Genomic DNA, 7019 nt, shown 5'->3' with positions numbered 1-7019 from the left:
GCCTCATACTGTGCGGCCCACAGGCCCAGAAGAAACAGCTGGTGGATGGGACGGAGAATGGAAGACGGTCGCCTTCAGTGGAGCTGGAATCACTAAACTAGCAAGTGACAGTAGGGCTGTCTCTCTATCCTCGTCAATCTCTCTCTCTCTCTCTCTCTCTCTCTCTCTCTCTCTCTCTCTCTCTCTCTCTCTCTCTCTCTGTCTCTCAGATCACAGTGGATATGTGGCTTTGTGGTAAAAATACTTTAATCCATGCCATTCCTCCAACCTTGAATTTCTGTGATCAATGATTAAAGCTGCTCTGTTTAATAACTTAAGCCTCAGTTGTAATTTCAACAAATGAATCTCATATAGGATTCTTCCCATTTAAAAAGGCCATTTTTGAAAGCCTGTGTTATATCACCAGAATCTGTTTATCAAGGGCATATTAATGTCGGAAACAGCACGGATTTAGAGAATTAACAGAAAAAGCAGGGTGGGGACGGACAGTCTGTCGTTAGTATGAACATGTGTATGACGCATTTATGAGTACTGTGTTCTGTGTGTGTGTGTGTGTGTGTGTGTGTGTGTGTGTGTGTGTGTGTGTGTGTGTGTGTGTGTGTGTGTGTGTGTGTGTGTGTGTGTGTGTGTGTGTGTGTGTGTGTGTGTGTGTGTGTGTGTGTGTGTGTGTGTAATCTTAATCTTGATTGTGAGTGGGGATTGAGAGAGGAGCCATCTGGCTAAATAGAGACCCGAGATGGAGACTTAAAAAGCTACTCAGATGTGAAAGAGGGGTCTTTGACTTTCATATTTTCAATGTTAAATATCAATGCAGGCATATTTATTGTGGTAAATATGTGTGATCAGTACTCTTCTGTTCACTGTGTGTAGCAGAGGATTGACACAGTCGTTGTAGGCTGCCGCTGCAGAGATATCAGAGGGCGGATTAACGGAATTGAAAGCGTTCCTATGAGGTCAATAATCTGTGCTGACGCATGTCAATTAAGGCAGTGCCATTTTTCATTTTCAAATACACATGCTCTGTGGAAGAGAAAACCTCCACCACAAGGACATTTCTTTACCATATTTATTTACTCATATATTTTTACTGAGTGAAGCTAATGTTGTTCCTGTGGTATGGTTTTCATCCTTTTGCTTTCAAGCGAGAGGGTCAGATGAGCAGCAGAGGGCAGTCATCATCGCCAACATGAGCTGCGCAGTAGGAACAGCACCATCTATAGGATGATAATCTGAACTTTGACCCAGACTGCCATCACACACACACACACACACACACACACACACACACACACACACACACACACACACACACACACACACACACACACACACACACACACACACACACACACACACACACACACACACACACACACTCCTGTGTCTGTCATGTATTGGGTCAGCAGGGTAGCCTAGTGGTTAGAGTGTTGGACTAGTAACTGGAAGGTTGCAAGTTCAAACCCCTGAGCTGACAAGGTACAAATCTGCCATTCTGCCCCTGAACAGGCAGTTAATTGAAAATAAGAATTTGTTCTTAACTGACTTGCCTAGTTAAATGTATGGTGACAGGCAAACTGTAATGTGATGTCTTTGGTAATAAATATTTGTTTATTAGGCACTTCAATGCAAAGAAATGAGATTTGATTGGTGCATTTTTATGAGTGCATGAGTTTTAGATTGTATTATTGAACAAAGATAAAACCAGATAGATCCTATGTGAATTGATGAACTTCTAACAGCTCTGTTTTTAGAGTTCATGTTCCTCTGGCTCAACTGGCCAGGATGATTGTCAATGGACAAGCCCCAAACAGATGACATGGGTTTTTATAACAAAGGACAGAGTTGTTTTAATTCGAAAAAGTAAGGTTTTCTTTGAAATATAGGTTTCATGTTTCCAAATACCATCAGAGGCTTAGTTAGGATTCACTGTTACTTCATAGCATAACTGGATTTTCATGCCTTTAATACGTTTTTAATGTTCTTGTGACCAATGTCAAAGGTTACAAAGATTTTTCATAGCCACACCAAAATGTCATGATCTAACTGTCCATTTGGACATTGATATAAAACTAGAGGGTTATTTTGGCTTCTGAAGGACAATCGGCACAATATTTCATGAACGCTTATGAAGAAGACTAATGCCTTCTCCGTCTTTGAGTAAAAAGTCCTCATTGAGCAACCATGTCCTCTGACAGTCCTCTGTACGTCAGTCAGTTCGTCATCACTTGTTAATCTGGTCAAATTCCCAAAATGAGCATCTGGAAAAGGCTACGCCCTTGTGTAGCGGCCTCAGCATTAATACAGTCAGCCTGTCTGTTTGTGTATTGATATGCAGAACATAGTCAACATGCATTTTTTTAGCAAACATCAACCTTATTTTTGGAGGCCAATTTTGGCAATGAGATGACATTGTGGGTATGGTTTAATATTGGTAAGGTCATTTGCAGCATCAATGAGATTACTTTGTGCTCATTTTCAAGATTACTAAACAAAAAATAGCAAATTAACATTGGGTTGAAGGAAAAGCTGAGGGATGTCTTTGTTGAGTTCTTTGGAAGTGATTACAGGAGAGGATATGTCAGGTTTGTCTGTCTATCCCATGCCCATGGGTGGGGTCTCTCTCCTGTTTACATCTGGGCCGGCGATCTTTCCCAGCTCCAGTCCTGGTGCCAGGGTGTCCGGCCGTCTCCACGGGACTGGAAGCAGACAGACGCCCTGAGAGAGCTGGGGAGAAAGGATATGTATGTAGAGAAACCTGCCGGAGGGCCTTGGGCCTTCCCATCTGTCGTCTCTGTCTGGATGGAACCTTTCTGTGTGTAGATGTCTGAGGACACTAGGGGGGTTAGTCTTGTCTTTGACTTTTCTGATAACAAAAGCCTCACTTTCTGCTAGAGCACAAAGACTTTACCTTTCTCGCCTATACTAGCTTCACGTTCAAATACTGAACAGCATAGACCATTCTTGTCTTTGTTGCCATGGTGTCTCTGTGGGCAACCATGAGGGTGCGCCAAATGTAGACAGTTGTTACAACTTAACTGACATCAATCAAAAGGCAGCATGTTTACATTTTAGGTTAAAATTCTGTTTTAAGGATCTGGTAATAATGAAATTCAATCGGCGGACAGTGGCGTACACTGTGTTCTTTCTACTATTAACGAATGTAAGATATATTTTATACAAGTTTGGAGAGTTTAGCCATGCCAGTAAAAAAATATTGCAGAGGTTTCAGGCCCAGGCTTTAAAAATATATATATATTTTTAAACCAGAGTGCTAATTTTGTAATGCGTTAGTGTATCAATTTCTCGCAACAACCCATAAAATCGAGACCTCCTCGATGTGGCAAAGGTTTCCCTATGACGTTAGTGGGATATCATCTACTCCTAGTCCCTATCCTACATGACTGTTGCTGAGATCTGTTTCTATCTAAAGGGAGGAGTCAACCAAGAAAACATTTGTTGCTGAAAGGTTTAACTAAACTGAAGCTTCATAGTATCAAAGTTTCCTTCCCCCATTAAATATACCGTTCCACATCCGGTTCCTTTTCATAAGGGTTTAGTAAGTTTAGAAAAAAGATCAACGTAGACACAGCCCCCTTTACTGGACATAAGGGAACTATTACTCACTCGGAGTTGTCCAAGCAGCATACACAGTCATGAGGTGCTGAAGCCAGCAGATGTTGTGAACGTGTCCCTGTTCTTTGTGTCTTCAGTCTCCATGAGTTACTCCAGAGATGTTCCATGAGGTAAGCAAAGAGGCAGGGTTATGCAATCAAAAGACAGCCGAGGGCAGCTCCTGTTCGGCCGCAATGTGTACGAATACCACAGGAGAGACATACTGGTCCATGGGCACCGAGAGTAGAGGGGATCTAGACTGAGGAACCAGGGGGTTGAGGATTTGTTTCGTGCTGTGTTTATTTCCTTCAGAATTGTTTTTATGAATAGTATAACTTGTTTGATCAGGAAATTAGAAGTGAACGGGAAGGAATCCATGTGTGGTGTGGTAAACCTAGCTTACCCACACTCTACCCACAGATCTGTTATTTTGTTCATTCTATAGTAATTGTTACCACATTGCTGTATCCCGTTGGCCAGACCTTCCTGAACATGTGTTAGGGGGTGTAGACCACCGTGCACAGGTCATCACACATTGCACTGCCGGTCTAGCCCTATCTGATAGTGTTGCCATTAGCCTGCATTCTTGAAATTGGTCCCAAAACTCACAGACTAGTTGCAGACTTTACCCCTGTATGCATTTTGTCCTCAGACCCAAATAAGGGAGTGACCTAGCAGCTAGCCTGATATATTAGTGGTGCATTATGATGACTGATTATTTCAGAGTAAAGGGACCATTAAATTGGACCAGGGTGAAGCCGTACCTCTCGGGGAGACAGCAGCTGGCAGGCGACTGGCGGACTGAGGCGCTCGCAGATCTGATAAAGGCCTAAAGGGAGCCTTTTCCTTCCTGAAAGGCGGACTGTTTGTGTTAGCCTGTCCACCATCTCTTCTTCTGGGTGTGGGAACCTGCTCCTCCCAGAGCTCATGGCTTCCTCTAGTCAAGGACCCCACAAAGCACGACCCGTCTGTGTACCATGTGACTTACATTTAAAGCCCAGCCTGGGAGAGGAGTGCTTTTACAGTGGTGTTAAACCGCACGGAGAGTATGTGACACATGTAAAGACCCTTACCGAAACACCACATCAATCATTGAAATGGTTTTTAGACAGCACTAAATTACAGATGTAGGATTTTAATTTCACTCTTTTGTTGCTGAGAATTTTCTTGCACAAGAGGAAATGCAAACTTGTAGTGTATTCAAGGTTTTAAAAGATTCTAAAGTTAGTCATTTCCACATATCAGACTTTATATGCATGATTTGCCCTAACATAATGTTTCCTGCTGTACTAAACTGGCTCAAATTAAGATCCTACATCTGTAGCCTACTTAGACATGTATGTAATATGGAGTAATAGGATTTCAATGAACTGTTTTACTCTACATGAAGCCTGTGTAATCCTTTGTAACACTCTTCTCTGACCATATGTCTCAGAACACATTGCAACCTATAGCAATGTTCTACATACTCAGAAGGACAGAGAGCTGTCGAAGGGTTTTCTTTCTCCGTCTAATGCATTGTTGACTTGTTTTAAATCTCACTCAGCAGCAAAGAGACTCTTTCACCTTGCAGCTCCAGTGGAGCTCAGATTTACATGTGGGTCCCATTGGCCACAGTAATAAGTCATTGGGGCACTACAAAACAGATGCCCTGACTGTGTCCCCTCTCCATTGTCCAGCATACGTCATGTTTTCTTCCCTAGGCAGCGCTCAGAAGAACGTCCAGAGCTGATTAAAAGCATGCCGAATTACACCCCGAGACCACATTAAATGCTCCCCCACTGTTTCCCACAGTAACCTATTCACACCTGTTCAAGATTAGGTGGTGCTTGGAGCTGGGGTCCCACTACTCTCAGCTGGGCCACATTCCCTTGTTGTGCTCTGTGTGACCAGGTCTGACCAAGTCCTAGGCTCCCAGGCGGGTTTATGGGGCCATAGCTTCTGGGTGTGAAAGTTACCTGACAGAGCGTGGCAAATAGGAGAGCCTCTGGGCTTTCACTTCATGTCACATAAGGGCAGAAGTAGGTAAATACATATACATTCCTGTCTTGTCTCCATTAATGCATTCAAGGATGAAGTGTTTAGGTTATTCCCTCAATATTTTTTCATTTCCCCCCAAAGATCAATACATTTATAGCATAAACTGTATTAGTTTATCTGTTGAGGAATAACCTAAACTGGTAACCTAACCAACAGCAGAAGTAGAAGTTTCTACTTACCATTCAAAAAGATCTATGCAATGGAGTTTTTGAACGCCTATAGAGGAAAATACAACCTTTTACAAAGTAGCTCAGCTGTTCCGATGAAAGGAAACCAAGTGCTGTGAAGAAGCTACTTCCCATGACATCATTGTTTGTTAAATGACCTCTGCAGCTGTGTCAGACACACCTTGTCATTTCCTCCCTGAACCATTCCAATTATTTAGTTAATTTACTTAGGGGAAAAAGACTGGCCATGCTTGCCAAGATGTTTCTTGGCACACATACAAGAATATGGTACTGGAAAGAGTGAACACCTTGCATGTATTATTGCAGTCTAACCAATTGCACTTGAGGTCTTCCAGCATTAACTCCCTGTCCACAATGCACGCACATGCGCGTGCACATACACACACACACAAATATACACACACACACACACACTTTAATTAAGGTGGAAGTGCAAAAAATGAACACTGATTAATAGATAACTCTTCAATTACAGCTGTTTCCCAATCCCTGGTTTCAAAGGAGAACTTGCAGATTACAAACAGATTTCCTGAGGCAGAGTTGGTAAACACTGTGGAAGCCGCTTTTTTCCTGTTGGTGTCAGAGATTGACATGAAACAGCCCTGCTGGTCTTTTACACCATGACAGGAGTGATTGTTCCTCTGTTGTTCCAACAAGGGTACGAGGATTAGATTGTTTCAGGGTGAGAACTTCTTTCAAGATCAACATTGAGCCAACATATTGACCATGAATAACATATCCGTCACTGCCTTGTTCATACTATTTGTTTCTCTAAGCTTTTTGCAATGCATTGCATTGATGAGGGAAGAGAAACAAAGGGAAAACCCTGTTAGCAGTACACTCCTTTTTTGAATTAGGAAGTCTGTGGGGAGAGAGACAGAAGGGTGGCTGGCGACAAGGAGACAAGAGGAAAAATACTACACAGCACAATCGATTAGAAGATGAATGTGCTCGTTCAACAGTTGGTCGTTGTTGGGCATTGGGGGATCTGCAGCTGCTTCAATCGTCAAGATTGTATCAGTCAAGATGGCCTTTTGTTATGGTTGAAGAGAGCCCTGTAGTCTGAATAAGAATTTAGGGAAATAATACAAAACAAAAAATAATTGTTTCTAGAGACCCTGACCCACCAAGGTTCTACACAATGTCCAGACTCAATAATGTCACAGTGTCTACTGATCT

This window comes from Oncorhynchus keta, chromosome 32, assembly GCF_023373465.1.
Source record: "Oncorhynchus keta strain PuntledgeMale-10-30-2019 chromosome 32, Oket_V2, whole genome shotgun sequence".
NCBI lineage: Eukaryota > Metazoa > Chordata > Actinopteri > Salmoniformes > Salmonidae > Oncorhynchus > Oncorhynchus keta.
The sequence above is the reverse complement of the archived record's forward strand: the minus strand, read 5'-3'. Positions refer to the sequence as shown.